General features: G+C 44.3%; 12 non-coding genes and 1 pseudogene across 12 annotated transcripts; all 13 read right to left on the bottom strand.

Moving 5' to 3' along the window:
* Window positions 1-1,654: 1,654 nt before the first annotated feature.
* On the bottom strand, window positions 1,655-1,845 carry LOC141198449 (U2 spliceosomal RNA). Its single transcript, XR_012270399.1, has one exon. It is a non-coding gene; the product is annotated as a U2 spliceosomal RNA (small nuclear RNA).
* A 1,115-nt stretch (window positions 1,846-2,960) lies between these two features.
* On the bottom strand, window positions 2,961-3,151 carry LOC141198252 (U2 spliceosomal RNA). The gene has a single exon (XR_012270209.1). It is a non-coding gene; the product is annotated as a U2 spliceosomal RNA (small nuclear RNA).
* Window positions 3,152-4,266: 1,115 nt separating this feature from the next.
* LOC141198251 (U2 spliceosomal RNA) lies at window positions 4,267-4,457 on the bottom strand. Its single transcript, XR_012270208.1, has one exon. It is a non-coding gene; the product is annotated as a U2 spliceosomal RNA (small nuclear RNA).
* A 1,114-nt stretch (window positions 4,458-5,571) lies between these two features.
* Window positions 5,572-5,762, bottom strand: LOC141198250 (U2 spliceosomal RNA). Its single transcript, XR_012270207.1, has one exon. It is a non-coding gene; the product is annotated as a U2 spliceosomal RNA (small nuclear RNA).
* A 1,115-nt stretch (window positions 5,763-6,877) lies between these two features.
* On the bottom strand, window positions 6,878-7,068 carry LOC141198249 (U2 spliceosomal RNA). The gene has a single exon (XR_012270206.1). It is a non-coding gene; the product is annotated as a U2 spliceosomal RNA (small nuclear RNA).
* Window positions 7,069-8,183: 1,115 nt separating this feature from the next.
* On the bottom strand, window positions 8,184-8,374 carry LOC141198247 (U2 spliceosomal RNA). The gene has a single exon (XR_012270204.1). It is a non-coding gene; the product is annotated as a U2 spliceosomal RNA (small nuclear RNA).
* Window positions 8,375-9,489: 1,115 nt separating this feature from the next.
* LOC141198246 (U2 spliceosomal RNA) lies at window positions 9,490-9,680 on the bottom strand. Its single transcript, XR_012270203.1, has one exon. It is a non-coding gene; the product is annotated as a U2 spliceosomal RNA (small nuclear RNA).
* A 1,112-nt stretch (window positions 9,681-10,792) lies between these two features.
* LOC141197884 (U2 spliceosomal RNA) lies at window positions 10,793-10,968 on the bottom strand (annotated as a pseudogene).
* A 6,225-nt stretch (window positions 10,969-17,193) lies between these two features.
* Window positions 17,194-17,384, bottom strand: LOC141198245 (U2 spliceosomal RNA). Its single transcript, XR_012270202.1, has one exon. It is a non-coding gene; the product is annotated as a U2 spliceosomal RNA (small nuclear RNA).
* Window positions 17,385-18,499: 1,115 nt separating this feature from the next.
* On the bottom strand, window positions 18,500-18,690 carry LOC141198244 (U2 spliceosomal RNA). The gene has a single exon (XR_012270201.1). It is a non-coding gene; the product is annotated as a U2 spliceosomal RNA (small nuclear RNA).
* Window positions 18,691-19,805: 1,115 nt separating this feature from the next.
* On the bottom strand, window positions 19,806-19,996 carry LOC141198243 (U2 spliceosomal RNA). Its single transcript, XR_012270200.1, has one exon. It is a non-coding gene; the product is annotated as a U2 spliceosomal RNA (small nuclear RNA).
* Window positions 19,997-21,111: 1,115 nt separating this feature from the next.
* Window positions 21,112-21,302, bottom strand: LOC141198240 (U2 spliceosomal RNA). Its single transcript, XR_012270198.1, has one exon. It is a non-coding gene; the product is annotated as a U2 spliceosomal RNA (small nuclear RNA).
* Window positions 21,303-22,417: 1,115 nt separating this feature from the next.
* On the bottom strand, window positions 22,418-22,608 carry LOC141198239 (U2 spliceosomal RNA). The gene has a single exon (XR_012270197.1). It is a non-coding gene; the product is annotated as a U2 spliceosomal RNA (small nuclear RNA).
* Between the last annotated feature and the right edge of the window lie 962 nt (window positions 22,609-23,570).

Raw genomic sequence — 23,570 nt, 5'->3', positions numbered from 1 at the left:
TAACTATAATGGCCCCATAGATTGCTCCATAAGTATAATGGCCCTATAGATTGCTCCATAAGTATAATGGCCCCATAGATTGCTCCATGCTGTATAATGGCCCCATAGATTGCTCCATACTGTATAATGGCCCCATAGATTGCTCCATGCTGTATAATGGGCCCATAGATTGCTCCATGCTGCATAATGGCTCCATAGATTGCTCCATACTGTATAATGGCCAGATAGATTGCTCCATAAGTATAATGGCCCTATAGATTGCTCCATGCTGTATAATGGCCCCATAGATTGCTCCATGCTGTATAATGGCCCCATAGATTGCTCCATGCTGTATAATGGCCCCATAGATTGCTCCATACTGTATAATGGCTCCATAGATTGTTCCATGCTGTATAATGGCCCCATAGATTGCTGCATGCTGTAATGGCCCTATAGATTGCTCCATAAGTATAATGGCCCCATAGATTGCTCCCTACTGTATAATGGCCCCATAGATTGCTCCATGCTGTAATGGCCCTATAGATTGCTCCATAAGTATAATGGCCCCATAGATTGCTCCATGCTGTAATGGCCCTATAGATTGCTCCATAAGGATAATGGCCCCATAGATTGCTCCATGCTGTATAATGGCCCCATAGATTAACCCATGCTGTATAATGGCCCTATAGATTGCTCGCTACTGTATAATGTCCCTATAGATTGCTCCATGCTGTATAATGGCCCCATAGATTGCGCCATGCTGTAATGGCCCCATAAATTGCTCCATAAGTATAATGGCCCCATAGATTGCTCCATGCTGCACAATGGCCCCATAGATTGCGTCATGCTGTAATGGCCCCATAGATTGCTCCATAAGTATAATGGCCCCATAGATTGCTCCATGCTGTACAATGGCCCCATAGATTGCTCCATGCTGTAATGGCCCTATAGATTGCTCCATAAGTATAATGGCACCATAGATTGCTCCATGCTGTATAGTGGCCCCATAGATTGCGCCATGCTGTAATGGCCCCATAGATTGCTCCATAAGTATAATGGCCCCATAGATTGCTCCATGCTGTAATGGAGCTATAGATTGCTCCATAAATATAATGGGCCCATAGATTGCTCCATGCTGTATAATGGCCCCATAGATTGCTCCATGCTGTATAATGGCCCCACACATTGCTCCATGCTGTAATGGTCCCATAGATTGCGCCATGCTGTAATGGCCCCATAGATTGCTCCATGCTGTAATGGCCCTATACATTGCTCCATGCTGTAATGGCCCTATAGATAGCTCCATGCTGTATAATGGCCCCATAGATTGCTCCATGCTGTATAATGGCCCCATAGATTGCTCCATGCTGTAATGGCCCTATAGATTGCTCCATGCTGTATAATGGCCCCATAGATTGCTCCATAAGTATAATGGCCCCTGTTAGGGAGAGCTAGAAAGATAGCATTGCATCACATTACATGGCAATGCAATGCACAGTTGCTGAAGTTGAACCAAAATGAGCTTGTAATCTGGCTTCTGCAACTTTGAACATGAAAAATCCAATGAGGAGAAGAAAAGCAAAGCCAAAGAGTCCATCCCAAAATCCGACAAACAAGCAAAATGAACAAAAAACATTGAATTCAATTCTTTCTGATTTTAGAAACTGCATTAAAGAAGGGGTGCACCGGTCCTGGAGATACTGCAATACCAGGTCAATGCGTGGAGTGGACAGAGCAAGCTCTTTTTCCATCTCCCTGTTCTAAAAATCCATTTAATATATGGTCCCCAGATAGGGGACGTATCAGATATTAAACTGATAAGAACAGATACTACACTTGATCTTAGCCAAAAGGCCGAGAAACGATAACCAGAATTGGTTTCAAACTACGGAGCCACCCAAGGATCCTGAAAAGTCCATTTGTGGAGATGAGCTCCTGGACTCCCGTTAAGAAGACATGTTGTCAACCTCTAGATCCCTTACATGCCTGCACTTTTCGGCTTGCTGCTGCTGCAATCCACGCGTTTTAGATCTGCATAACTCCACCTCTTTTAACACAGCACCTTCACCCCCTGCTGTTCCCACCCGCCTCAACACCGTTGGAAGGGAGGAGAACCAATTAAGGCGGGGGGTGGGGTGGAACGAGCAGCTGTCTACCCTTAGCAGGAGGGCTCCTGATTACATACCTCTCCTGCTGCTGCTGCTGCTGGCTGTCCAGCAGCAGACTGAAGGTGGCTGCTGCTGTGCACAGGTATATAAAGGCTCAGAGCCTATTATGACACGCGCAGCCAGCGTTCCATTGCCACATTCCATCTACTGCAGGCAGGATACCTGGCTGGCTGAATGTCGCTGAGAAGCTCACAGAGACCGCCATAAGCAACAGTTTAACAGAATGCCACAGACTAATCAACCAAACTTTTTGGGTTGGGTTCTCTTTTATAGTCTGCAGGCATTAAATGAAAGAAGTCAGTGTTCCAGCAGAAGGAGACAACGTTTCAGAAAAGGCATTGTAGCAAACCAAAAAAGAAATTTTAAGCGCAGCAGAGTAACCAGCGCACATACCTGTTAGCTCAGGTGAGTTTAAAAGGCTGCTGTTGATAACAAGGGCATTTGCTAAATAGATGGTGTGTGTGCAACAATATACTGAAAGGTCAATTATATTGTGCAGCTTATCTCACCACCTGTAGTTATTTAGGTGAAAGCTCCAAAATGCTTGCCTAATATGTCTGTTTATCCAAAAGGAAGTAAAAAGGGAGAGCTAGAAAGATAGCATTGCATCACATTACATGGCAATGCAATGCACAGTTGCTGAAGTTGAACCAAAATGAGCTTGTAATCTGGCTTCTGCAACTTTGAACATGAAAAATCCAATGAGGAGAAGAAAAGCAAAGCCAAAGAGTCCATCCCAAAATCCGACAAACAAGCAAAATGAACAAAAAACATTGAATTCAATTCTTTCTGATTTTAGAAACTGCATTAAAGAAGGGGTGCACCGGTCCTGGAGATACTGCAATACCAGGTCAATGCGTGGAGTGGACAGAGCAAGCTCTTTTTCCATCTCCCTGTTCTAAAAATCCATTTAATATATGGTCCCCAGATAGGGGACGTATCAGATATTAAACTGATAAGAACAGATACTACACTTGATCTTAGCCAAAAGGCCGAGAAGCGATAACCAGAATTGGTTTCAAACTACGGAGCCACCCAAGGATCCTGAAAAGTCCATTTGTGGAGATGAGCTCCTGGACTCCCGTTAAGAAGACATGTTGTCAACCTCTAGATCCCTTACATGCCTGCACTTTTCGGCTTGCTGCTGCTGCAATCCACGCGTTTTAGATCTGCATAACTCCACCTCTTTAAACACAGCACCTTCACCCCCTGCTGTTCCCACCCGCCTCAACACCGTTGGAAGGGAGGAGAACCAATTAAGGCGGGGGGTGGGGTGGAACGAGCAGCTGTCTACCCTTAGCAGGAGGGCTCCTGATTACATACCTCTCCTGCTGCTGCTGCTGCTGGCTGTCCAGCAGCAGACTGAAGGTGGCTGCTGCTGTGCACAGGTATATAAAGGCTCAGAGCCTATTATGACACGCGCAGCCAGCGTTCCATTGCCACATTCCATCTACTGCAGGCAGGATACCTGGCTGGCTGAATGTCGCTGAGAAGCTCACAGAGACCGCCATAAGCAACAGTTTAACAGAATGCCACAGACTAATCAACCAAACTTTTTGGGTTGGGTTCTCTTTTATAGTCTGCAGGCATTAAATGAAAGAAGTCAGTGTTCCAGCAGAAGGAGACAACGTTTCAGAAAAGGCATTGTAGCAAACCAAAAAAGAAATTTTAAGCGCAGCAGAGTAACCAGCGCACATACCTGTTAGCTCAGGTGAGTTTAAAAGGCTGCTGTTGATAACAAGGGCATTTGCTAAATAGATGGTGTGTGTGCAACAATATACTGAAAGGTCAATTATATTGTGCAGCTTATCTCACCACCTGTAGTTATTTAGGTGAAAGCTCCAAAATGCTTGCCTAATATGTCTGTTTATCCAAAAGGAAGTAAAAAGGGAGAGCTAGAAAGATAGCATTGCATCACATTACATGGCAATGCAATGCACAGTTGCTGAAGTTGAACCAAAATGAGCTTGTAATCTGGCTTCTGCAACTTTGAACATGAAAAATCCAATGAGGAGAAGAAAAGCAAAGCCAAAGAGTCCATCCCAAAATCCGACAAACAAGCAAAATGAACAAAAAACATTGAATTCAATTCTTTCTGATTTTAGAAACTGCATTAAAGAAGGGGTGCACCGGTCCTGGAGATACTGCAATACCAGGTCAATGCGTGGAGTGGACAGAGCAAGCTCTTTTTCCATCTCCCTGTTCTAAAAATCCATTTAATATATGGTCCCCAGATAGGGGACGTATCAGATATTAAACTGATAAGAACAGATACTACACTTGATCTTAGCCAAAAGGCCGAGAAGCGATAACCAGAATTGGTTTCAAACTACGGAGCCACCCAAGGATCCTAAAAAGTCCATTTGTGGAGATGAGCTCCTGGACTCCCGTTAAGAAGACATGTTGTCAACCTCTAGATCCCTTACATGCCTGCACTTTTCGGCTTGCTGCTGCTGCAATCCACGCGTTTTAGATCTGCATAACTCCACCTCTTTAAACACAGCACCTTCACCCCCTGCTGTTCCCACCCGCCTCAACACCGTTGGAAGGGAGGAGAACCAATTAAGGCGGGGGGTGGGGTGGAACGAGCAGCTGTCTACCCTTAGCAGGAGGGCTCCTGATTACATACCTCTCCTGCTGCTGCTGCTGCTGGCTGTCCAGCAGCAGACTGAAGGTGGCTGCTGCTGTGCACAGGTATATTAAGGCTCAGAGCCTATTATGACACGCGCAGCCAGCGTTCCATTGCCACATTCCATCTACTGCAGGCAGGATACCTGGCTGGCTGAATGTCGCTGAGAAGCTCACAGAGACCGCCATAAGCAACAGTTTAACAGAAGCCACAGACTAATCAACCAAACTTTTTGGGTTGGGTTCTCTTTTATAGTCTGCAGGCATTAAATGAAAGAAGTCAGTGTTCCAGCAGGAGGAGACAACGTTTCAGAAAAGGCATTGTAGCAAACCAAAAAAGAAATTTTAAGCGCAGCAGAGTAACCAGCGCACATACCTGTTAGCTCAGGTGAGTTTAAAAGGCTGCTGTTGATAACAAGGGCATTTGCTAAATAGATGGTGTGTGTGCAACAATATACTGAAAGGTCAATTATATTGTGCAGCTTATCTCACCACCTGTAGTTATTTAGGTGAAAGCTCCAAAATGCTTGCCTAATATGTCTGTTTATCCAAAAGGAAGTAAAAAGGGAGAGCTAGAAAGATAGCATTGCATCACATTACATGGCAATGCAATGCACAGTTGCTGAAGTTGAACCAAAATGAGCTTGTAATCTGGCTTCTGCAACTTTGAACATGAAAAATCCAATGAGGAGAAGAAAAGCAGAGCCAAAGAGTCCATCCCAAAATCCGACAAACAAGCAAAATGAACAAAAAACATTGAATTCAATTCTTTCTGATTTTAGAAACTGCATTAAAGAAGGGGTGCACCGGTCCTGGAGATACTGCAATACCAGGTCAATGCGTGGAGTGGACAGAGCAAGCTCTTTTTCCATCTCCCTGTTCTAAAAATCCATTTAATATATGGTCCCCAGATAGGGGACGTATCAGATATTAAACTGATAAGAACAGATACTACACTTGATCTTAGCCAAAAGGCCGAGAAGCGATAACCAGAATTGGTTTCAAACTACGGAGCCACCCAAGGATCCTAAAAAGTCCATTTGTGGAGATGAGCTCCTGGACTCCCGTTAAGAAGACATGTTGTCAACCTCTAGATCCCTTACATGCCTGCACTTTTCGGCTTGCTGCTGCTGCAATCCACGCGTTTTAGATCTGCATAACTCCACCTCTTTAAACACAGCACCTTCACCCCCTGCTGTTCCCACCCGCCTCAACACTGTTGGAAGGGAGGAGAACCAATTAAGGCGGGGGGTGGGGTGGAACGAGCAGCTGTCTACCCTTAGCAGGAGGGCTCCTGATTACATACCTCTCCTGCTGCTGCTGCTGCTGGCTGTCCAGCAGCAGACTGAAGGTGGCTGCTGCTGTGCACAGGTATATAAAGGCTCAGAGCCTATTATGACACGCGCAGCCAGCGTTCCATTGCCACATTCCATCTACTGCAGGCAGGATACCTGGCTGGCTGAATGTCGCTGAGAAGCTCACAGAGACCGCCATAAGCAACAGTTTAACAGAATGCCACAGACTAATCAACCAAACTTTTTGGGTTGGGTTCTCTTTTATAGTCTGCAGGCATTAAATGAAAGAAGTCAGTGTTCCAGCAGAAGGAGACAACGTTTCAGAAAAGGCATTGTAGCAAACCAAAAAAGAAATTTTAAGCGCAGCAGAGTAACCAGCGCACATACCTGTTAGCTCAGGTGAGTTTAAAAGGCTGCTGTTGATAACAAGGGCATTTGCTAAATAGATGGTGTGTGTGCAACAATATACTGAAAGGTCAATTATATTGTGCAGCTTATCTCACCACCTGTAGTTATTTAGGTGAAAGCTCCAAAATGCTTGCCTAATATGTCTGTTTATCCAAAAGGAAGTAAAAAGGGAGAGCTAGAAAGATAGCATTGCATCACATTACATGGCAATGCAATGCACAGTTGCTGAAGTTGAACCAAAATGAGCTTGTAATCTGGCTTCTGCAACTTTGAACATGAAAAATCCAATGAGGAGAAGAAAAGCAGAGCCAAAGAGTCCATCCCAAAATCCGACAAACAAGCAAAATGAACAAAAAACATTGAATTCAATTCTTTCTGATTTTAGAAACTGCATTAAAGAAGGGGTGCACCGGTCCTGGAGATACTGCAATACCAGGTCAATGCGTGGAGTGGACAGAGCAAGCTCTTTTTCCATCTCCCTGTTCTAAAAATCCATTTAATATATGGTCCCCAGATAGGGGACGTATCAGATATTAAACTGATAAGAACAGATACTACACTTGATCTTAGCCAAAAGGCCGAGAAGCGATAACCAGAATTGGTTTCAAACTACGGAGCCACCCAAGGATCCTAAAAAGTCCATTTGTGGAGATGAGCTCCTGGACTCCCGTTAAGAAGACATGTTGTCAACCTCTAGATCCCTTACATGCCTGCACTTTTCGGCTTGCTGCTGCTGCAATCCACGCGTTTTAGATCTGCATAACTCCACCTCTTTAAACACAGCACCTTCACCCCCTGCTGTTCCCACCCGCCTCAACACCGTTGGAAGGGAGGAGAACCAATTAAGGCGGGGGGTGGGGTGGAACGAGCAGCTGTCTACCCTTAGCAGGAGGGCTCCTGATTACATACCTCTCCTGCTGCTGCTGCTGCTGGCTGTCCAGCAGCAGACTGAAGGTGGCTGCTGCTGTGCCCAGGTATATAAAGGCTCAGAGCCTATTATGACACGCGCAGCCAGCGTTCCATTGCCACATTCCATCTACTGCAGGCAGGATACCTGGCTGGCTGAATGTCGCTGAGAAGCTCACAGAGACCGCCATAAGCAACAGTTTAACAGAATGCCACAGACTAATCAACCAAACTTTTTGGGTTGGGTTCTCTTTTATAGTCTGCAGGCATTAAATGAAAGAAGTCAGTGTTCCAGCAGAAGGAGACAACGTTTCAGAAAAGGCATTGTAGCAAACCAAAAAAGAAATTTTAAGCGCAGCAGAGTAACCAGCGCACATACCTGTTAGCTCAGGTGAGTTTAAAAGGCTGCTGTTGATAACAAGGGCATTTGCTAAATAGATGGTGTGTGTGCAACAATATACTGAAAGGTCAATTATATTGTGCAGCTTATCTCACCACCTGTAGTTATTTAGGTGAAAGCTCCAAAATGCTTGCCTAATATGTCTGTTTATCCAAAAGGAAGTAAAAAGGGAGAGCTTGAAAGATAGCATTGCATCACATTACATGGCAATGCAATGCACAGTTGCTGAAGTTGAACCAAAATGAGCTTGTAATCTGGCTTCTGCAACTTTGAACATGAAAAATCCAATGAGGAGAAGAAAAGCAGAGCCAAAGAGTCCATCCCAAAATCCGACAAACAAGCAAAATGAACAAAAAACATTGAATTCAATTCTTTCTGATTTTAGAAACTGCATTAAAGAAGGGGTGCACCGGTCCTGGAGATACTGCAATACCAGGTCAATGCGTGGAGTGGACAGAGCAAGCTCTTTTTCCATCTCCCTGTTCTAAAAATCCATTTAATATATGGTCCCCAGATAGGGGACGTATCAGATATTAAACTGATAAGAACAGATACTACACTTGATCTTAGCCAAAAGGCCGAGAAGCGATAACCAGAATTGGTTTCAAACTACGGAGCCACCCAAGGATCCTAAAAAGTCCATTTGTGGAGATGAGCTCCTGGACTCCCGTTAAGAAGACATGTTGTCAACCTCTAGATCCCTTACATGCCTGCACTTTTCGGCTTGCTGCTGCTGCAATCCACGCGTTTTAGATCTGCATAACTCCACCTCTTTAAACACAGCACCTTCACCCCCTGCTGTTCCCACCCGCCTCAACACCGTTGGAAGGGAGGAGAACCAATTAAGGCGGGGGGTGGGGTGGAACGAGCAGCTGTCTACCCTTAGCAGGAGGGCTCCTGATTACATACCTCTCCTGCTGCTGCTGCTGCTGGCTGTCCAGCAGCAGACTGAAGGTGGCTGCTGCTGTGCACAGGTATATAAAGGCTCAGAGCCTATTATGACACGCGCAGCCAGCGTTCCATTGCCACATTCCATCTACTGCAGGCAGGATACCTGGCTGGCTGAATGTCGCTGAGAAGCTCACAGAGACCGCCATAAGCAACAGTTTAACAGAATGCCACAGACTAATCAACCAAACTTTTTGGGTTGGGTTCTCTTTTATAGTCTGCAGGCATTAAATGAAAGAAGTCAGTGTTCCAGCAGAAGGAGACAACGTTTCAGAAAAGGCATTGTAGCAAACCAAAAAAGAAATTTTAAGCGCAGCAGAGTAACCAGCGCACATACCTGTTAGCTCAGGTGAGTTTAAAAGGCTGCTGTTGATAACAAGGGCATTTGCTAAATAGATGGTGTGTGTGCAACAATATACTGAAAGGTCAATTATATTGTGCAGCTTATCTCACCACCTGTAGTTATTTAGGTGAAAGCTCCAAAATGCTTGCCTAATATGTCTGTTTATCCAAAAGGAAGTAAAAAGGGAGAGCTAGAAAGATAGCATTGCATCACATTACATGGCAATGCAATGCACAGTTGCTGAAGTTGAACCAAAATGAGCTTGTAATCTGGCTTCTGCAACTTTGAACATGAAAAATCCAATGAGGAGAAGAAAAGCAGAGCCAAAGAGTCCATCCCAAAATCCGACAAACAAGCAAAATGAACAAAAATCATTGAATTCAATTCTTTCTGATTTTAGAAACTGCATTAAAGAAGGGGTGCACCGGTCCTGGAGATACTGCAATACCAGGTCAATGCGTGGAGTGGACAGAGCAAGCTCTTTTTCCATCTCCCTGTTCTAAAAATCCATTTAATATATGGTCCCCAGATAGGGGACGTATCAGATATTAAACTGATAAGAACAGATACTACACTTGATCTTAGCCAAAAGGCCGAGAAGCGATAACCAGAATTGGTTTCAAACTACGGAGCCACCCAAGGATCCTAAAAAGTCCATTTGTGGAGATGAGCTCCTGGACTCCCGTTAAGAAGACATGTTGTCAACCTCTAGATCCCTTACATGCCTGCACTTTTCGGCTTGCTGCTGCTGCAATCCACGCGTTTTAGATCTGCATAACTCCACCTCTTTAAACACAGCACCTTCACCCCCTGCTGTTCCCACCCGCCTCAACACCGTTGGAAGGGAGGAGAACCAATTAAGGCGGGGGGTGGGGTGGAACGAGCAGCTGTCTACCCTTAGCAGGAGGGCTCCTGATTACATACCTCTCCTGCTGCTGCTGCTGGCTGTCCAGCAGCAGACTGAAGGTGGCTGCTGCTGTGCACAGGTATATAAAGGCTCAGAGCCTATTATGACACGCGCAGCCAGCGTTCCATTGCCACATTCCATCTACTGCAGGCAGGATACCTGGCTGGCTGAATGTCGCTGAGAAGCTCACAGAGACCGCCATAAGCAACAGTTTAACAGAATGCCACAGACTAATCAACCAAACTTTTTGGGTTGGGTTCTCTTTTATAGTCTGCAGGCATTAAATGAAAGAAGTCAGTGTTCCAGCAGAAGGAGACAACGTTTCAGAAAAGGCATTGTAGCAAACCAAAAAAGAAATTTTAAGCGCAGCAGAGTAACCAGCGCACATACCTGTTAGCTCAGGTGAGTTTAAAAGGCTGCTGTTGATAACAAGGGCATTTGCTAAATAGATGGTGTGTGTGCAACAATATACTGAAAGGTCAATTATATTGTGCAGCTTATCTCACCACCTGTAGTTATTTAGGTGAAAGCTCCAAAATGCTTGCCTAATATGTCTGTTTATCCAAAAGGAAGTAAAAAGGGAGAGCTAGAAAGATAGCATTGCATCACATTACATGGCAATGCAATGCACAGTTGCTGAAGTTGAACCAAAATGAGCTTGTAATCTGGCTTCTGCAACTTTGAACATGAAAAATCCAATGAGGAGAAGAAAAGCAGAGCCAAAGAGTCCATCCCAAAATCCGACAAACAAGCAAAATGAACAAAAAACATTGAATTCAATTCTTTCTGATTTTAGAAACTGCATTAAAGAAGGGGTGCACCGGTCCTGGAGATACTGCAATACCAGGTCAATGCGTGGAGTGGACAGAGCAAGCTCTTTTTCCATCTCCCTGTTCTAAAAATCCATTTAATATATGGTCCCCAGATAGGGGACGTATCAGATATTAAACTGATAAGAACAGATTTTGCGTTTATATTTAAAATATCGTAGTCTTTATCTTTTCTTCAGAGCTTTAAAATAACATCTTCCATAGGTGATAGTTCCATATACTCAGGGCTCTTTTCTTTCCAAGCTTCTTCATATCCATTAGGTAGTACATATAAATTTCACTTAATGCCAGTCTTATACAATCCTTGACTTCTATATAGTCTCTTTTAAACAACAATATGTTTCTGGTCTTCCATAGAGCACTTTTAACACAACTCAAAGTGCACCATAAAACTCTCTCTTTTTCTTTCGTCATGTTTGGTAAAATCCCATATAAAACCACTTCATGGCTTAAAAAATTAAGACCAGATAAAAATTTTAAAAGCTCACCACAGTCTTTCCACACTTGCTGTGCAAAATCACAATTCCAAATAAGGTGCATAGTAGTCTCATCATTATTGCACTGATGCCTCGGGCAGGTTTGTATAGTGCTAAGTCTTCTTTTATACTGGAAATCACGAGTCGGTAAACATTCCTGCACAATCATCCAAGCTAAGTCTTTATGTTGATTCATCAGGTAAGGTGCATTTGTTAAATTCCATATTTTAGTGACTCTGCTATATGAATAATGGCTTATGGGCGTCAAAGTTTCTTTCTTTTTTAATTGCTGCAGCAGCTTCCTTGCATTCTTCAATGTCTCCATCTCAAAAGAATCTAGGCCATATAATCTGATAACTTTCTCCAGGATGGCATATTGTTGTGGATGGGATAACAACACTGGGCTTGTTAAAGAAATGGATATCCACTTTCGCCTCCTAAAAATGTGGCCAGCTGCATATCTTAAAAAATGTGCCCAAGGGCTTGAAGCAAACATATATTTAAAACAGAGGCTAAAAAACTTGGAGTATAAAAACAGTTTGACGTTGGGAACATCCTTACCACCAAGGTGGTGCATCTTGTACATTGTTTCTCTCTTCACCTTTTCGAACTTAGAGTTCCACACAAATTCAAACAGCATTCTCTGTAATCTTCTCGCTGTAAGGTCACTTGGGGGATAAACATAACTGAGATATAACATGACAGGAAGCAGAAGGGCCTTAATAATTAAAACTTTACCTTCGATTGTTAATTTTCTTAATTTCCAAAAGTCAATCTTCTTTTGTATTTTGTCCCTTACTCCATCCCAGCTCTTCATTCCATCATTCTGTCGATCAAAAATCACGCCCAGAATTTTAATCTTCTCTGACTGCATCGGGAGATCAGGGATGGACACATCCGCCCAATTGCCACGGACAAAACAATCACATTTCTCAATGTTTAACTTAAAACCTGAGGCTTCACAAAAAAAATTGGTCGTTCTTATAGCTCTCCTGAGAGCGGCAGGTGATGAACAAAAAATAGTAATATCATCCATGTAGCCCATTACCTTCACATCTCTTCCATGTCCTCCAGGGATAGGGACACCTTTAATCACTTTATCCTCTCGTAGCATAGATAAAAGAGGCTCTATTGCACATATAAATAGCACTGGGGACAAAGGGCAGCCTTGCTTCACACCTGAATGCAAAAACACTTCATTAGACAAAAATCCATTGATTAAAATTTTACTAAAAGAGTTCTTATATAAAAGTGCCACTTGCTTGATAAAAATTTCAGGGAAGCCCATTTTTTTTAAAACCAACCATAAAAAACAATGAGAGACACGATCAAAAGCCTTTTGAAAATCCAACGATAAAATTGCTAAGTCTTGCTTCCTGGATTGCTGGTACCATATGACATCGCGGATGGTATTGAGATGCTCCGCAACTCCTCTTCCTGGCACCCCACATACCTGGTCTTCATAAATAACTTTGGATAAAACTTTTTTAAAACGGTTCACTAAAATTTTGGACATCAACTTGTAATCAACATTCAACAGTGTGATTGGTCTCCAGTTTGCCAGATGGGATTTGGCTCCTTTTTTAAAAATCAGGGAGACCAGACCACTTCTCCAAGATATAGGCAGGATATCACACTTAAAAGCTTCTTTGATTACTAAAAACAAGTCGGGTTTTAAAAAATTCCAAAATTCACGATAAAATTCAACAGGCAAACCGTCAGAACCAGGGGTTTTCCCATAGGAAAAACTTTTGATAGCAGCATCTACTTCCGACAAGGTGACTTCAGTGCATAACAATTCTTGGTCTTCGCGGCTCAGACTATTTTTTAATGAATTAAGGGCATCTTCAGTAAAAGACTGGTCTATAGTTTTCTCATTAAAAAGCTGCTGATAAAACTGGTGAGCTTGGTTGAGCATACCTTCAGTTGTAGTTTCACCCTCTAATTCTGTTATCATTTCCTTAGCAGCAACTACTTTTTTAAAAAAAAATCTTGAGCACTTTTCATTTTTCTCCATCACTTCAATTTTTGAGTTATAAATTATTTCCTTACCCTTCGACTCTATACTCTTTTTAATTTCTTTTTTTGTTGCTTCAATTAAATCGTCCATTTCAAGTCCCACATCTCTTAGTTGATAACAGGTCTGCAATTTAGTAATAAGCCTTTTATGCCAAGCGGACTTTTCTCTTGCATTGGCTATGCTGACCTTGATAAAAAAACTTTTTATCTTCATCTTGCTGTATTCCCACCATTCTAGCAGAGTTAAAAATTTTTGTTGTTTTGTTCTTAAATAATTAAAAAACGCTTTAAAATCTGTTCTTACCTTAGGATCTTGTAACAATGTTGTATTTAGCCTCCAAACTCCTCTTGCCTTGACAAGCCCAGGTAATTCTAACTCTGATAGCAACATCTTATGATCTGAAAAAATGTTTGGGATTAAGACAACAGATTTGACATTCACATATTGGGACATGAAAATAAAATCAATACGAGATTTAGAAGAAGAGTTCTCCCAAGTATAACCGGGATCATTACTACGGATCTCTTTCCAGGAGTCTCTAAGAAAAAAATCAGTTAACAAATCCTTTAGTTGTTTCTCTGTTTTGTCTTTTTTAGGAACGGTGGAACTCCCGCTTCTCCCTTCACCAGGCAAGACACAATTGAAATCCTCACAGAACATCAGAGGCGATGAACCAGGTAGGTAATATTGCACATCTTCAAACAACTGATGTCTCTCTTCCTTCACCGGAGAAGCATAAATGTTCAAAAGTCTAAAGTCCACACCTTTAAAACTAATATTTAAGAAAAGAGCACGTCCAGAAGAAATGTCCACAAAAGAGTTGATTTTAAAGTCATGCGACCTAAACAGCACTCCAATGCCAGAGGAACGATTTTCATTATCTCCGGACCAGATAGAGGGCCCATGAGGCCAATCTTTTCTTAAATCTGCATAATTCATATCAAAGTCAATGTTACATTCTTGCAAACAAAAGACATCACAGTCCACTGTTGACAGGTAGGAAAACAAAGCAGCCCTTCTTGTAGAGCCCCTTATACTCCTCACATTGAGCGAGGCTACTTTAATTGATGAGGTCATGATAGGATAGTTCAGGTCACACTACTGTCAGAATCAGACATAAAGCCCACCGATGTTAACGGGCTCTGCACTTCTGAGTCCGAAAAATAAATGTTTATAGGGTCTGAAGGCCTTGGCTCCTCAGGAGGGGCAGCGGGAGCCATTGGCTTGTATTGCAGAAGACTTGGTTTTAATGGACACTTCTTGGAAGTCTCCCTGGCCACATTCTCATCAGACCTATCATCTGTTTTCCTTTTCCTACGAGTTTCCAGCTCCATTGCTTCTTCCTCCGAGCTAAATGTCCCGATTTCAGCAGAGGGACTCCCCTCCACCACCATATCACCCGGATCAGAATCAGCAGCCCAGTCCTTAGATGAAGCTTCCCTCCTCTCAGGACGGACAGGTTTCTCAGCTGGAGGTTTCTGCATAGACGTGGGCTTATGCGCAGCAGGAATAGGAGAACTGGCAGGTTTTCCCTGCGCAGCAGGCACTGAAGTGCTTGTGGACCCGCCTACAGGGGGTTGTGTTCGCACAGTAGATACAGGAGCACCGGTGGGACCCCCCTTAGCAGCAGGAGCAGGAGGGTTGGTTGGCTTCCTCTGTGCAGCAGGTGCAGACGTACCACCTGATGTACTAGCAGGCTTGGTCTGTGGAGCAGGTACTGGAGAGCTAGAAGACTGCCCCCGCGCTGTAGACGCACCCGCAGGAGCAGGAACAGCAGAGGGTTGCCTCTGCCCCCCGGGAGCAGATGGAGGCACACGGGCAGGTTGCTTTGCCAGCGTTTCAGCATAGGTTTCCGCCTTTTTCTTCAAAGGACACTCCCGGAAGGAGTGACCTGGGACCCGGCAGATGTTGCACACCATCTCATTGGTACAGTCCATTGTGGCATGTCCATGCTTGTAGCACTTCTTACAGATTGCCACCTCCTCCTTGCAGTTCTCATAAGTGTGACCGAAACACATGCATTTCCGGCAGAAGAGGGGCATGTCCGGGTAGAAGAGGCGCCCCCGCTCCCTACCGATCAGGAAACTTGACGGAGGATGACGCTGACCACCAATGCCATTTGGATCTTCACAAAATTTAACAAAAAATTTATGCTTTCCCGTCCAGAGGTTTTCCTCATTCATGACCTTGTGGGAATACCGCAGTTCTGGGAAATAGTTTTGAAGAAAGCAAATAATATTAACTAAGGGAACATGAGGGTTGCTCATCTGAACCACGAGCGGCTTCTCTCCACCGGAGTAAAGGATGACAAAGGTGAGTCCTTTAAGATCCTCATCTGAAAGGTGCAGGTGAATCTGGCGGAAGAGGTTCTGGCACGCATACTCCGACTCCAGAGTCAAAGTGAAGGAACCGGGGCGATCTTGAAGGGCCAGGATGTCTTCCCTCTTTACTCCTAGGATCTCCAGCAGCACTCTCCTCACGAAAAACTTCAAGGTCAACTTCTCCTTGGATGCATCGTCCACTTCGATCTTGAAAGAGTTCTTGATGCGAAGGTCACCAGCTCTGGCATAGCGCACTGCGGCCGCTACTGCTGATGCCATCTTCAAAAGGTAGATAGGGTCGATCGCCTTCTTGGTTTCTTTGCGTATCTGCCCCCTAAAGCAGCATGAGGCTTAAGACGGCTTTTACACCGCCGATGCCTCAAGGCCAAGGGCACGATTGGCTTAGAATCCTTCTGGCAAGATGTGGTATCTTAGCCAAAAGGCCGAGAAGCGATAACCAGAATTGGTTTCAAACTACGGAGCCACCCAAGGATCCTAAAAAGTCCATTTGTGGAGATGAGCTCCTGGACTCCCGTTAAGAAGACATGTTGTCAACCTCTAGATCCCTTACATGCCTGCACTTTTCGGCTTGCTGCTGCTGCAATCCACGCGTTTTAGATCTGCATAACTCCACCTCTTTAAACACAGCACCTTCACCCCCTGCTGTTCCCACCCGCCTCAACACCGTTGGAAGGGAGGAGAACCAATTAAGGCGGGGGGTGGGGTGGAACGAGCAGCTGTCTACCCTTAGCAGGAGGGCTCCTGATTACATACCTCTCCTGCTGCTGCTGGCTGTCCAGCAGCAGACTGAAGGTGGCTGCTGCTGTGCACAGGTATATAAAGGCTCAGAGCCTATTATGACACGCGCAGCCAGCGTTCCATTGCCACATTCCATCTACTGCAGGCAGGATACCTGGCTGGCTGAATGTCGCTGAGAAGCTCACAGAGACCGCCATAAGCAACAGTTTAACAGAATGCCACAGACTAATCAACCAAACTTTTTGGGTTGGGTTCTCTTTTATAGTCTGCAGGCATTAAATGAAAGAAGTCAGTGTTCCAGCAGAAGGAGACAACGTTTCAGAAAAGGCATTGTAGCAAACCAAAAAAGAAATTTTAAGCGCAGCAGAGTAACCAGCGCACATACCTGTTAGCTCAGGTGAGTTTAAAAGGCTGCTGTTGATAACAAGGGCATTTGCTAAATAGATGGTGTGTGTGCAACAATATACTGAAAGGTCAATTATATTGTGCAGCTTATCTCACCACCTGTAGTTATTTAGGTGAAAGCTCCAAAATGCTTGCCTAATATGTCTGTTTATCCAAAAGGAAGTAAAAAGGGAGAGCTAGAAAGATAGCATTGCATCACATTACATGGCAATGCAATGCACAGTTGCTGAAGTTGAACCAAAATGAGCTTGTAATCTGGCTTCTGCAACTTTGAACATGAAAAATCCAATGAGGAGAAGAAAAGCAGAGCCAAAGAGTCCATCCCAAAATCCGACAAACAAGCAAAATGAACAAAAAACATTGAATTCAATTCTTTCTGATTTTAGAAACTGCATTAAAGAAGGGGTGCACCGGTCCTGGAGATACTGCAATACCAGGTCAATGCGTGGAGTGGACAGAGCAAGCTCTTTTTCCATCTCCCTGTTCTAAAAATCCATTTAATATATGGTCCCCAGATAGGGGACGTATCAGATATTAAACTGATAAGAACAGATACTACACTTGATCTTAGCCAAAAGGCCGAGAAGCGATAACCAGAATTGGTTTCAAACTACGGAGCCACCCAAGGATCCTGAAAAGTCCATTTGTGGAGATGAGCTCCTGGACTCCCGTTAAGAAGACATGTTGTCAACCTCTAGATCCCTTACATGCCTGCACTTTTCGGCTTGCTGCTGCTGCAATCCACGCGTTTTAGATCTGCATAACTCCACCTCTTTAAACACAGCACCTTCACCCCCTGCTGTTCCCACCCGCCTCAACACCGTTGGAAGGGAGGAGAACCAATTAAGGCGGGGGGTGGGGTGGAACGAGCAGCTGTCTACCCTTAGCAGGAGGGCTCCTGATTACATACCTCTCCTGCTGCTGCTGCTGCTGGCTGTCCAGCAGCAGACTGAAGGTGGCTGCTGCTGTGCACAGGTATATAAAGGCTCAGAGCCTATTATGACACGCGCAGCCAGCGTTCCATTGCCACATTCCATCTACTGCAGGCAGGATACCTGGCTGGCTGAATGTCGCTGAGAAGCTCACAGAGACCGCCATAAGCAACAGTTTAACAGAATGCCACAGACTAATCAACCAAACTTTTTGGGTTGGGTTCTCTTTTATAGTCTGCAGGCATTAAATGAAAGAAGTCAGTGTTCCAGCAGAAGGAGACAACGTTTCAGAAAAGGCATTGTAGCAAACCAAAAAAGAAATTTTAAGCGCAGCAGAGTAACCAGCGCACATACCTGTTAGCTCAGGTGAGTTTAAAAGGCTGCTGTTGATAACAAGGGCATTTGCTAAATAGATGGTGTGTGTGCAACAATATACTGAAAGGTCAATTATATTGTGCAGCTTATCTCACCACCTGTAGTTATTTAGGTGAAAGCTCCAAAATGCTTGCCTAATATGTCTGTTTATCCAAAAGGAAGTAAAAAGGGAGAGCTAGAAAGATAGCATTGCATCACATTACATGGCAATGCAATGCACAGTTGCTGAAGTTGAACCAAAATGAGCTTGTAATCTAGCTTCTGCAACTTTGAACATGAAAAATCCAATGAGGAGAAGAAAAGCAGAGCCAAAGAGTCCATCCCAAAATCCGACAAACAAGCAAAATGAACAAAAAACATTGAATTCAATTCTTTCTGATTTTAGAAACTGCATTAAAGAAGGGGTGCACCGGTCCTGGAGATACTGCAATACCAGGTCAATGCGTGGAGTGGACAGAGCAAGCTCTTTTTCCATCTCCCTGTTCTAAAAATCCATTTAATATATGGTCCCCAGATAGGGGACGTATCAGATATTAAACTGATAAGAACAGATACTACACTTGATCTTAGCCAAAAGGCCGAGAAGCGATAACCAGAATTGGTTTCAAACTACGGAGCCACCCAAGGATCCTAAAAAGTCCATTTGTGGAGATGAGCTCCTGGACTCCCGTTAAGAAGACATGTTGTCAACCTCTAGATCCCTTACATGCCTGCACTTTTCGGCTTGCTGCTGCTGCAATCCACGCGTTTTAGATCTGCATAACTCCACCTCTTTAAACACAGCACCTTCACCCCCTGCTGTTCCCACCCGCCTCAACACCGTTGGAAGGGAGGAGAACCAATTAAGGCGGGGGGTGGGGTGGAACGAGCAGCTGTCTACCCTTAGCAGGAGGGCTCCTGATTACATACCTCTCCTGCTGCTGCTGCTGCTGGCTGTCCAGCAGCAGACTGAAGGTGGCTGCTGCTGTGCACAGGTATATAAAGGCTCAGAGCCTATTATGACACGCGCAGCCAGCGTTCCATTGCCACATTCCATCTACTGCAGGCAGGATACCTGGCTGGCTGAATGTCGCTGAGAAGCTCACAGAGACCGCCATAAGCAACAGTTTAACAGAATGCCACAGACTAATCAACCAAACTTTTTGGGTTGGGTTCTCTTTTATAGTCTGCAGGCATTAAATGAAAGAAGTCAGTGTTCCAGCAGAAGGAGACAACGTTTCAGAAAAGGCATTGTAGCAAACCAAAAAAGAAATTTTAAGCGCAGCAGAGTAACCAGCGCACATACCTGTTAGCTCAGGTGAGTTTAAAAGGCTGCTGTTGATAACAAGGGCATTTGCTAAATAGATGGTGTGTGTGCAACAATATACTGAAAGGTCAATTATATTGTGCAGCTTATCTCACCACCTGTAGTTATTTAGGTGAAAGCTCCAAAATGCTTGCCTAATATGTCTGTTTATCCAAAAGGAAGTAAAAAGGGAGAGCTAGAAAGATAGCATTGCATCACATTACATGGCAATGCAATGCACAGTTGCTGAAGTTGAACCAAAATGAGCTTGTAATATGGCTTCTGCAACTTTGAACATGAAAAATCCAATGAGGAGAAGAAAAGCAGAGCCAAAGAGTCCATCCCAAAATCCGACAAACAAGCAAAATGAACAAAAAACATTGAATTCAATTCTTTCTGATTTTAGAAACTGCATTAAAGAAGGGGTGCACCGGTCCTGGAGATACTGCAATACCAGGTCAATGCGTGGAGTGGACAGAGCAAGCTCTTTTTCCATCTCCCTGTTCTAAAAATCCATTTAATATATGGTCCCCAGATAGGGGACGTATCAGATATTAAACTGATAAGAACAGATACTACACTTGATCTTAGCCAAAAGGCCGAGAAGCGATAACCAGAATTGGTTTCAAACTACGGAGCCACCCAAGGATCCTGAAAAGTCCATTTGTGGAGATGAGCTCCTGGACTCCCGTTAAGAAGACATGTTGTCAACCTCTAGATCCCTTACATGCCTGCACTTTTCGGCTTGCTGCTGCTGCAATCCACGCGTTTTAGATCTGCATAACTCCACCTCTTTAAACACAGCACCTTCACCCCCTGCTGTTCCCACCCGCCTCAACACCGTTGGAAGGGAGGAGAACCAATTAAGGCGGGGGGTGGGGTGGAACGAGCAGCTGTCTACCCTTAGCAGGAGGGCTCCTGATTACATACCTCTCCTGCTGCTGCTGCTGCTGGCTGTCCAGCAGCAGACTGAAGGTGGCTGCTGCTGTGCACAGGTATATAAAGGCTCAGAGCCTATTATGACACGCGCAGCCAGCGTTCCATTGCCACATTCCATCTACTGCAGGCAGGATACCTGGCTGGCTGAATGTCGCTGAGAAGCTCACAGAGACCGCCATAAGCAACAGTTTAACAGAATGCCACAGACTAATCAACCAAACTTTTTGGGTTGGGTTCTCTTTTATAGTCTGCAGGCATTAAATGAAAGAAGTCAGTGTTCCAGCAGAAGGAGACAACGTTTCAGAAAAGGCATTGTAGCAAACCAAAAAAGAAATTTTAAGCGCAGCAGAGTAACCAGCGCACATACCTGTTAGCTCAGGTGAGTTTAAAAGGCTGCTGTTGATAACAAGGGCATTTGCTAAATAGATGGTGTGTGTGCAACAATATACTGAAAGGTCAATTATATTGTGCAGCTTATCTCACCACCTGTAGTTATTTAGGTGAAAGCTCCAAAATGCTTGCCTAATATGTCTGTTTATCCAAAAGGAAGTAAAAAGGGAGAGCTAGAAAGATAGCATTGCATCACATTACATGGCAATGCAATGCACAGTTGCTGAAGTTGAACCAAAATGAGCTTGTAATCTGGCTTCTGCAACTTTGAACATGAAAAATCCAATGAGGAGAAGAAAAGCAGAGCCAAAGAGTCCATCCCAAAATCCGACAAACAAGCAAAATGAACAAAAAACATTGAATTCAATTCTTTCTGATTTTAGAAACTGCATTAAAGAAGGGGTGCACCGGTCCTGGAGATACTGCAATACCAGGTCAATGCGTGGAGTGGACAGAGCAAGCTCTTTTTCCATCTCCCTGTTCTAAAAATCCATTTAATATATGGTCCCCAGATAGGGGACGTATCAGATATTAAACTGATAAGAACAGATACTACACTTGATCTTAGCCAAAAGGCCGAGAAGCGATAACCAGAATTGGTTTCAAACTACGGAGCCACCCAAGGATCCTAAAAAGTCCATTTGTGGAGATGAGCTCCTGGACTCCCGTTAAGAAGACATGTTGTCAACCTCTAGATCCCTTACATGCCTGCACTTTTCGGCTTGCTGCTGCTGCAATCCACGCGTTTTAGATCTGCATAACTCCACCTCTTTAAACACAGCACCTTCACCCCCTGCTGTTCCCACCCGCCTCAACACCGTTGGAAGGGAGGAGAACCAATTAAGGCGGGGGGTGGGGTGGAACGAGCAGCTGTCTACCCTTAGCAGGAGAGCTCCTGATTACATACCTCTCCTGCTGCTGCTGCTGCTGGCTGTCCAGCAGCAGACTGAAGGTGGCTGCTGCTGTGCACAGGTATATAAAGGCTCAGAGCCTATTATGACACGCGCAGCCAGCGTTCCATTGCCACATTCCATCTACTGCAGGCAGGATACCTGGCTGGCTGAATGTCGCTGAGAAGCTCACAGAGACCGCCATAAGCAACAGTTTAACAGAATGCCACAGACTAATCAACCAAACTTTTTGGGTTGGGTTCTCTTTTATAGTCTGCAGGCATTAAATGAAAGAAGTCAGTGTTCCAGCAGAAGGAGACAACGTTTCAGAAAAGGCATTGTAGCAAACCAAAAAAGAAATTTTAAGCGCAGCAGAGTAACCAGCGCACATACCTGTTAGCTCAGGTGAGTTTAAAAGGCTGCTGTTGATAACAAGGGCATTTGCTAAATAGATGGTGTGTGTGCAACAATATACTGAAAGGTCAATTATATTGTGCAGCTTATCTCACCACCTGTAGTTATTTAGGTGAAAGCTCCAAAATGCTTGCCTAATATGTCTGTTTATCCAAAAGGAAGTAAAAAGGGAGAGCTAGAAAGATAGCATTGCATCACATTACATGGCAATGCAATGCACAGTTGCTGAAGTTGAACCAAAATGAGCTTGTAATCTGGCTTCTGCAACTTTGAACATGAAAAATCCAATGAGGAGAAGAAAAGCAGAGCCAAAGAGTCCATCCCAAAATCCGACAAACAAGCAAAATGAACAAAAAACATTGAATTCAATTCTTTCTGATTTTAGAAACTGCATTAAAGAAGGGGTGCACCGGTCCTGGAGATACTGCAATACCAGGTCAATGCGTGGAGTGGACAGAGCAAGCTCTTTTTCCATCTCCCTGTTCTAAAAATCCATTTAATATATGGTCCCCAGATAGGGGACGTATCAGATATTAAACTGATAAGAACAGATACTACACTTGATCTTAGCCAAAAGGCCGAGAAGCGATAACCAGAATTGGTTTCAAACTACGGAGCCACCCAAGGATCCTAAAAAGTCCATTTGTGGAGATGAGCTCCTGGACTCCCGTTAAGAAGACATGTTGTCAACCTCTAGATCCCTTACATGCCTGCACTTTTCGGCTTGCTGCTGCTGCAATCCACGCGTTTTAGATCTGCATAACTCCACCTCTTTAAACACAGCACCTTCACCCCCTGCTGTTCCCACCCGCCTCAACACCGTTGGAAGGGAGGAGAACCAATTAAGGCGGGGGGTGGGGTGGAACGAGCAGCTGTCTACCCTTAGCAGGAGGGCTCCTGATTACATACCTCTCCTGCTGCTGCTGCTGCTGGCTGTCCAGCAGCAGACTGAAGGTGGCTGCTGCTGTGCACAGGTATATAAAGGCTCAGAGCCTATTATGACACGCGCAGCCAGCGTTCCATTGCCACATTCCATCTACTGCAGGCAGGATACCTGGCTGGCTGAATGTCGCTGAGAAGCTCACAGAGACCGCCATAAGCAACAGTTTAACAGAATGCCACAGACTAATCAACCAAACTTTTTGGGTTGGGTTCTCTTTTATAGTCTGCAGGCATTAAATGAAAGAAGTCAGTGTTCCAGCAGAAGGAGACAACGTTTCAGAAAAGGCATTGTAGCAAACCAAAAAAGAAATTTTAAGCGCAGCAGAGTAACCAGCGCACATACCTGTTAGCTCAGGTGAGTTTAAAAGGCTGCTGTTGATAACAAGGGCATTTGCTAAATAGATGGTGTGTGTGCAACAATATACTGAAAGGTCAATTATATTGTGCAGCTTATCTCACCACCTGTAGTTATTTAGGTGAAAGCTCCAAAATGCTTGCCTAATATGTCTGTTTATCCAAAAGGAAGTAAAAAGGGAGAGCTAGAAAGATAGCATTGCATCACATTACATGGCAATGCAATGCACAGTTGCTGAAGTTGAACCAAAATGAG

Source organism: Phyllobates terribilis, unplaced genomic scaffold, assembly GCF_046119375.1.
Source record: "Phyllobates terribilis strain yellow unplaced genomic scaffold, ASM4611937v1 Scaffold_94__1_contigs__length_6153435, whole genome shotgun sequence".
In the NCBI taxonomy this organism is placed as follows: Eukaryota; Metazoa; Chordata; class Amphibia; order Anura; family Dendrobatidae; genus Phyllobates; species Phyllobates terribilis.
The sequence above is the reverse complement of the archived record's forward strand: the minus strand, read 5'-3'. Positions and strand labels throughout refer to the sequence as shown.